Genomic DNA, 9,248 nt, shown 5'->3' with positions numbered 1-9,248 from the left:
CGGTCATATCTGGTTCATGGCACCCCTGGTGTGTCTTCCCCAGACCTTGAAGTAAACACATTCCCAAGCACTGGAAATTAGAAATTCAGCATAAAAATATATAGGACATCCTCTAACTTTATTTTATTTTATTTATTTTTAAACTTTTATTGATTCTTTGTGGCATTTCACATCATGTACCCAATCCCGCTCATCTCCCTGTTCCTCCATATCTGCTCTCCACCCTTGTAACCTACCCCCCAAAAGAAAACAAAAACCAAACCAAAAAAAAAAAAAAAAAGACAACATAAAAAAAAAAATTTCATCGTGGAAGCCACAGTGTCTTCCCACAGTATACCTTTGTATCCACACATTGCAAATGTCCATTGTAATGAGTGATTTTTTGTTTTGTTTTAATTTATTTATTTTATGTATGCGAATACACCTTAGCTATCTTCAGACACACCAAAAGAGGGCATCCAATCCCATCAACAAATGGCTGTGAGTCACCATGTGCTTACTGGGAATTGAACTCAGGACCTCTGGAGGAACAGGCAGAGCTCTTAACCACTGAGCCATCTCTCCAGCCCTGAGTGATTGTTTTGATTCAAGGCCTGACTTCTGCTACACCATCAACATCAGATCCTCATCGTGACTCTTCTCAGGCATCTTGTTACTGCCTGTGTCATGGAGATCCTGCAGCTTTGGATCTGCAGGACTGGTCCTTTCAAATGTGAGCTAAAATAGACAGTGATCTCCCCAGAGTTGTGTGAGCATCTGTCTATACACCGTTCTTAGTCTGAGGGAAGAGGTAGACATCCATTGCGCTATTCCACAACCTCTTTAATTTGAGGATTTTCAAAGCTACTGATCCCAGGGGTTCATGCAATGGCCATGAGTGTCAGAGCACTCCAGTCTGTTCTGGAAGCCAGCCTGAGGACATACATAAAATGCACACCCATGGTGTTCCACATCTGTAACACCAGTGATGGATGCTGGGCAGAGATAAGTACATCCCTGAAGCTCATTGGCCTGCCAGCCTCATGGAACCTGGGAACTTCGGTTCAGCGAGAGACCTTGTCATAAAATAAAATAAAATAAAATAAAATAAAGATGAATCCTGGTGTGGTGATGCAGACTTTGATCACAGCACTTGGGAGACAGATTCAGGTGGATCTCAGTGAGTTAGAGGCCAGCCTGATCTACAAATAAATTCCCCAGACAGCCAAGGCTACACAGTGAGACCCCCACACCCTTCAAAGAAAAACAAAATACCCACTAAAAACGAAAATACAAAGGAAGGAAATGACGAAGGAGCTAGAGAGATGGCTCAGTGGTTAGAGCACTTGCTGCTTTTACAGTGGTTTAGAGTTCCGTTCCCAGCACTCACACTAAGCAGTTCACAACCACCTGTAACTGAAGCTTCAAGGAATCTAAAATCCTCTTTTTGCCTCTTCAGGTACCACTCACACGCATGTGCGTGTATGTATACACACATGCATGTAAATGAATAATAAAAATGTTTTTAAGAAAAGGTAAAGAACCAGGACAGCCAGGGCTACACAGAGAAACCCTGTCTCAAAAAAACAAAACAAAACAAAACAAAAAAAAAACAAAAAAAGAAAGAAAGAAAAGGCAAAGGATTGAAGAAAGCCATGTAACATTGACCTCTGGTCTCCATATGCATGTTCATACATGCGCATATATATATATGTGCATATACATATATGCACACACCCACAAAAAGACATACATACACAGTTCACACATAGGGGACAGAGAGAGACCAAAGGCCCACATCTTACCTATGACTTCCTTTAAAAATGCTCACCTGGGGCTGGAGAGATGGCTCAGCAGTTAAGAGCACTGACTGCTCTTGCAGAGGTCCTGAGTTCAATTTCCAGCAACCACATGGAGGCTCACAACCATCTATAATGAGATCTGATGCCCTCTTCTGGTGTGTCTGAAGACAGCGACAGTGTACTTGTATACACAAAATAAATAAATATTTTTAAATTGTTTACTTATTTCTTCTGTGTATGAGTGGTTTGCCTGCATTCATTTATGTCCACCATGTGCGTGCCTGGTTCCCAAGAATACCAGAAGGAGTCGGATCACCTAGAACTGGAGTTGCAGGCAGTTGTGAGTCACCTTGTGGGTGCTAGGAACTGAATCCTCTGCAAAAGCAGCCAGTGTTCTTCAACCACGCAGCCATCCCTCTAGCCTCAATCTACTTCTTTTAGGGGGCACTGTGGAAAACCCATGAAAACATGGTTCAGTTGCTACCAGGGGTTAGACACTGACTTTAGAGGTCGTGGAGAACTTTTGGGGGAGTGGTGAGCTACTATGATTATGGTAATTATGCTATGTTCCATTTCTGTTGAAACTCATCATACTTAAAACAGCTATGAACTAGGGATGTAGTTAATTAGTAGATCACACCTAGCAAGCCTGAAGCCCTGGGTTCCATTCCCAGCACCACACAAAGGAGTATTAGTGACACAGATCTATAACTCAGCACCCAGTAGATATGAACAAGGGAGTTAGAAGTTCAAAGTCAACTTTATATAGATAACCCTAGGCTGGTAGGAAAGCCTGGACTAGAGATCTTGTCTCCAAAACAAAACACTTAAGAGCTGTGGTGTGGTCCAATGTGAGAAGATCTCAGCATTCCTTAGTTCAGTCTCTGCAATGAAAAAGCAAATGTTTTTGTTTTTTTTTTAAAAAAAACTTTCAAATTTTAAATTTATCCAAGTAGCAGTGCCACACAACTTTGATCCCAGCACTTGGGAGGCAAAGACAGACAGATCTCTGAGTTTGAAGCCAGCCAGGTCTACAGAAAGAGTTCCAGGACAGCCAGAGCTACACAGAGAAATACTGTCTTGAAAAACAGAGGAGGAGGCTCTGGTTGCAGACTTCGGCCCTCCAGAATCGTGAAAATGCATGTTGCCTGTCATTAAGTCCTGCTGTCTGGGACAATTTGTTCTGTCAATCCTGAGAAACTAATTCCAAATCAATAAGATTTATTTATTTATTTATTTGCTTGACTTTTAGGATAGGGTTTGTTGCTGTTGCTGTTTTTGAAACAGTCTCATGTTGCTCAGATTGGCCCCAGACTAGCTTAGGATAACCTCAAACAGGTCATCTTCCTGTCTGTGCATCTGCTGAATGCTGGGATACAGGCATTTACTGTGATGCTCAGCTAAGACAGGATTGTGATAGGCAGTCCAAGCTGGAATTTACTACGCAGCTTAGGCTACCCTAACAAATGGCAGTCTCGCTGGAGTGCTGGGGTCACAGACCTGCACCCTCCCACTTAGCTCATTTGTTTTATCTGGGGGTGGATTTTGGAAATCTTTTTATTTATCCAGTTTGGGTTCATGGGTTGTGTGTTGTAGCACATGTGTAGAGACTAGAGGACAACTCACAGAGCTGGTTCTTTCCTTCCACTGTGTAGGTCCTGGGGCTTGAAGTCAGGCAGGTGTTCAGCCATCTCACCAGACCTTGGAAACAATTTTTTGGGGGGAGGGGGGTTGTTTCAAGACAGGGTTTCTCTGTATAGCCCTGGCTGTCCTGGAATTCACTCTGTAAACCAGGCTGGCCTCGGATTCAGAAATCTGCCTGCCTCTGCCTCCCAAGTGTTGGGATTAAAGGCGAAGGCACTCGCCACCACTACCTGGAAACAATTAAAAAAAAAAAAAAAAAAAAAAGTTGGGCATAGCTCTTCCTAATCTCAAAGAAGACCCCGTTTCAGTTCCCACCATCTACATGCTGGCTCATAATTGCCTGTAAGTCAGTTCCACAGGATGATGTGATGCGCTCTTCTGCTCTTCTGACTTCTACAGGCTCCTGTACCCTTGTGGTGCACATACGTACACTCAGGCACACACACATTTAAAGACGAGAAAGAAAGAATGAAAGCAATGTGCAAAGCAGTATGTTTAGCTCTATAGAGTGGAAAGGGTCCTGAGAACCAGGCAGGCACTAGGTGGCGCTCTGAGAAGCAGAGGCAGGCAGAGGCTGACGTCATCACAGGCATGGTTGACTCAGGTTTCCTGGAGAAGCACAGGAAGTGAGCAGAAATCACACTTCTCGGTCTCTCTGTGTATTCCTTCCCCATCTCTCCCCCCACCCCCAGTATCTCTCTCTTTCTCCCTCCCTCTCACCCCCTCCATCCTTTTCTTTCTTCTTTCTACCCAGGCTGACCTTGAACTTGTGTAGCTGAGGCTACTCTTGAGCCCCCTGAAGCTCCTGCCTCAGAAGTGTTACTTACACACATGGCTTTCTCAGAAGACGCTAAGCATTCTAAGTAGGAGAGTATCTGGAAAAAAAAAAAAAAAAAAAAAAAAAAGATTGCCTAACTGGAAAAGGCCCTTATTAAAGAGAAATGGAGAAATGAAAACCTATATTTCTCCTAAAGGGGAAGTAAAAGGGAAAATAAAAGTGAATGCACTACGAAAGGCTTTGTTGGGTTTTCTCTTGAGTCGGGGTTTCCTGTAGCCATGGCGTGGCTTTGAACTACTGATCCTCCTACTTCCACCTCTCCAGGCACTGGCATTACAGGTTATGCCACCATGCCTGGCTAAGGAAGGTAAAGAAGGAAGCTAAGGAGCCACGGTTACTGGAGTGGGGTTGGCCATGGACAAGACTCTGGCTATACTCCAAGATGGCTGACCTCAAGCAGGCGAAGGGCATTAGTCTAAATCACCAATGCTGGGTTTCTCAGACTCTAGCAGTCATTACCTGGAGCCCAGAGGTCTGAAAGAGCAAGGTTCTGCCAATTGGCTCTGGGCAGGCAAGCCAGAGGGGCTCAGCCTTCCTGGAGATGCCTGTGGCAACTTCTGGGTTGCAAGTTTAGGAACTCAGCCAGGATGTCCTTCCTACTTCTTCAGGAAGCTCTTGGGGTTTGAAGAAGAAACCAAGTCAAGAAACCTTAGAGCACAGCAAGCAGCTCCTTGACCAAGTTCCAACTGTCCTCAGAGAAGTGGCCCAGCTTTGAGTACAAAGGGAGTGGCCAGGGACCTAAACCTCCTAGGTGCAGCTCTCTTAGGATTACAGGCTCTGGCCTTCAGAATCCCAGGCCTCCCTCACACAGAAGAGGTGCCGATCCATGACATTCCTCTGACAGCAGGTGACAGACACAAGCATGAGATTCTAAAAGACTCCAGAGCTCCCATCTGTATACTCCTGAGTAGGCCGTTCTGTCACCACTGAGGCATACTGGACAACAATGGGAAAGATAGGGGATGACTGTAGCAGAAGACCCTACCCATCTGGTACTTTGATCTTAGACCCATTTTATGATAAAATTATCCAAGAGGAACTGAAAGCCGGGCAGTGGTGGCATACGCCTTTAATCCCAGCACTTGGGAGGCAGAGGCAGGTGGATTTCTGAGTTCGAGGCCAGCCTGGTCTAGAAAGTGAGTTCCAGGACAGCCAGGCTTACACAGAAAAACCCTGTCTTAAAAAACAAAACAAAACAAAAACAAAAACAAAAAAAAAAAAAAAAAAAAAAAAAAAAGAAAGAAAGAAAGAAAAGAAAAAGAAAGGAACTGAAGATGTGTTGGGTACCCAAAGCAGAAGGAAGTAAGGAGTAAGGTGTGGTCTGCATAGTCCAACAATGGCTGTTCACACTGGAAAGGCCTGGAAGGTCTGGAAATCATTCAGTCCAGGTGGCTGGATGTCTCGGCTGTCCCAACCTGACACTGAAGGCCTAGGGATTTCTTTAGTTCATGTTGGACCCGAGAAGCTGGTCCTAATAGTAGGAAAAGATTGTCTCAGCAACGGGATAGATGAAGCTGCCAGCAAGAGTGAACACAAGCAGGCAAAATGTTATGTTTTTGTTGTTATATTGTTGGTTTCTTTGTTTGTTTGATTGCTTGCTTGTTTGTTTTGAGGCAGTGGTTCACTATGTATCCTAAAACTAGCTATGTAGAACAGGCTGGTCTCAAACTCCCAGAGATCCTCCTGCCTCTACCTACTGAGTGCTGAGATTTCTCAAAATACTCCCCCCCACCCCCACCAACCCAGACAGTGTTTCTCTGTGGAACATCCCTGGCCGTCCTGGAACTCACTCAAAGGCTGGCCTCAAACTCACAGAGACACACTGGCCCCTCCCTCCCAAGTGCTGGAATGAAAGGTGCATGCACCATCACACCTGCCTTAAAATATTTTTTTGAAGGGCGCTGGCAGCTCAGTAGTCAAGAACTCTTGCCTACTGTCTGTGAAACCTTGAATTCAATTTCTGGTAAAAACAAAAACAAACAAACAAACAAAAAACAGTCTGCTGACCAGAAGAAAGTACAGGAAGAGAACATTATTGTAAATGGAGTTAAAGAAAAACTTGGAGTAGGCGTCAAAGTTAGAAAGAGCAAGAGGATGATGAGGAAAATGATGGAAGACTTGGATTTAGAAGGATTTCCCCTCGTCTATAAAACATCTCTCCCATCACAACACAGCTCACTCTTCTCCCCCTGCCCAGGGTTTTGAGTTTGAGTTTCATGTTATAGCCCAGGATAGCCTACACCTTCCTACCTAGGCCGAGCTGGACTGAGCTCAGCGGCCTGAGTACTCATACTAGCCCGGACACGTGCCATTCTGCCCGAAAATAACTTACCTTTTCTAAGAAAAAGGGTGAAATGCAAGGCTGAAGAAACTTGTATGTCTTGGGGTTTGAGCCAGGGTATTGCTATGTAGATCAGGCTGGATCACTATTCTGTCACGTCAGCCTCTCAGGGGCAGGCCTTGGAACAGGTTCTTGTGGACATACAAAGCAAATTAGCTATATATAGGGACAGCATTCCTTTCATCTCCTTGTCTTTGATATAACATGTATGACATCATTGTGTCAGCTAAATACTACTCTGCAATTGCAAAAAAACATTGCAGCTACTTTCTTGACACTGAAAGCATCTAAGTAAATTTTTAAGCATAAATTAACAGTGCCTTCAGTGTGAAATATTTCATACAAAGGTTTTAAGTTCTCCCCACAACACACCCATTGTTCACGGACTCCGTATGCATCATAAAAGCCTGAAGGCTTTTGGACGGAGGTTTGGAACCAATACCCTTTCTATCGAGTTGCCCATGTGGAAGAGAAGGGAGGTCTCAGGGCTCGCCTGGCCTCTAGGTGCCCAAGAGAGCTCAGTCAAGACACTGTAAGTTCTGGGACGTCTTCCCCAAGAAGGAGACTCCCTCCCTCCACTCCCAGACATGTCTCATTAGGAGCTAGTTAGATGGAGAGGAAGTGACAATAGTGTGGAAGTTGGTCCCGGACCTTCAGGAAGCTGGCTTGCCTGTGAGCGCCACTGAAGAGCACAGGACTGTTGAATGACTCCTTGTCTCCAGCTACTCCAGCGCCTCCCTGGGGACACTTCGTTCCTACTGTCCAGCTTCCTCCACATGTGGAGGTAGAACCGGAAGTCTCCAAATATAGGGTGGCCCACAGCTAGGCACAGAGGCGAGAACTACATTTGGATGTCCAAAATCTCTGGTGTTGTAAAAACTGGAAAAAAAAAAAAAAAAAAAAAAAAAAAAGAATGAAAGAAAAAAGCATGTCTGGGACCCAGTGTCTATAGGTATCCACAGTTGGCTTCACCTCTTGCATCTGGGCTCCTCACCTGTCAATGCGGTGACCTCATAGGTTTGTCCCAAAGATGAGAGACAATGGAATACACAGATGAGTCACCAAGTACAGGTCTTCATTGTCACTGAATCTTTACACTCCTGAAAGCCAAGAACTGCTGTTGCCCCTCCTTACTGATAAGGAAACTGAGGACTGCAGGGGTCAGGCAGCTGAATGACACAGACACACACATCTGGCCAACAGCCAAACTGGGATTAGAACCAAAGCCCCATGATGTCAGCACCCATGGATGAAGCTCCTCTGTTCTACTGTTTTATTGGTTTGTTTCCAGTTCATAGGTCCACACTCCCTCCCACATCCTGGGTGTGTTGTGAGCCTCCCAGAGGGAGGGCTGTAGTCTCATCGTGTCCAGATGAGCTCAGCACCTGCCTAATTGGAAGGTCTTTGTCAAAGCTGGCTGAGTGTGGTGTGTTGGGTGGGGTCCAAGTGACTGGCCATTGGAGGGGACGCTTTGATTGATTTTCAAAGGGGTCAAGTGATACCTAGGGGGTCTCCAGCTGTGTCTTCAGCTTTCCAAAGTTTGTTCTTATGAGTTCTGGGTGGGGGTGGAAGGCAAATGACATCCTTGCAAGAAGCCCAGGAGGTTTGCAGTCTGTAACTCCCATTGCCTTCCATGTTCCTGCTGGCAGGAAGCCTTGTCACTTCCCCAGGACCCAGGAGTCCCAGCCCCTGAATTGCCTCTTCAAGTAGTCCTTGTGACCCTTTTCCCATAAGCTATGAGTTCCAATTTCTAACTTTTTGTTTTGTTTATTTGTTTGTTTGAGACAGGGTTTCTCTGTGTAGCCCAGGCTGTCCTGGAACTTACTCTATAGACCAGGCTGGCCTCAAACACACAGAGATCCTCCTGCCTCTGCCTCACGAGTGCTGGGATTAAAGGTGTGCACTGCACCACCTGGCCTACCTCCTATTTTTTTTAGATCCAAGGTCTCCAACTTTCCAAGACTCAGGAGTCCTGAACCCTAGCCAGAGACACACAGAGCAGATACTCCTGGCCAGCCGGGAAACCTGGAGATGAGAGACGTAGCTCAGTGGTGGAGCTCTTGGGTAGAATGCTGAAGCTGTGGGTTCGAGTCCAGCACCTCTCCCTCCCCACTCCTGATTATGTATATACACTTCCTACTTACACTCAGCTGAGAGAGTACACCACAGAATCTGGTAAATGTATCAAGTTACGGCTCTCACTCTCCCTTGAAACCCCAGAGTTAAACATTTGCCCGCACACCTCTTTCCCAGAGACTTGTTTGTCCTCTTTATCAGGTCTAGAATTCCTGTTCTGTGCCTCAGGAAGCCCTGGTGTCTAAAGAGAATTATGACGAGTCATGAGGCCAAGGCAGGGGCTTCACTTTGTGAGCTGGTCCCACATCACATGCCTTGGCTCCTATCCCTCCATACCATGGCTGCTGGCCTTGCTGGAGCATGAGACCCAACTCTGCAGAATGAAAGAACTCAAGGGGGGGGGGGGAGTGTTGCATGCCTTTAATCCCAGCACTTGGGAGGCAGAGGCAGGTGGATTTCTGAGTTCGAGGCCAGCCTGGTCTACAAAGTGAGTTCCAGGACAGCCAAGACTACACAGAGAAACCCTGTCTCGAAAAAAAAAAAAAAGAAAGAAAGAAAGAAAGAAAGA

This window comes from Arvicanthis niloticus, chromosome 6 (genome assembly GCF_011762505.2).
Source record: "Arvicanthis niloticus isolate mArvNil1 chromosome 6, mArvNil1.pat.X, whole genome shotgun sequence".
Classification (NCBI taxonomy): domain Eukaryota; kingdom Metazoa; phylum Chordata; class Mammalia; order Rodentia; family Muridae; genus Arvicanthis; species Arvicanthis niloticus.
This window is presented reverse-complemented; position numbering follows the sequence as displayed.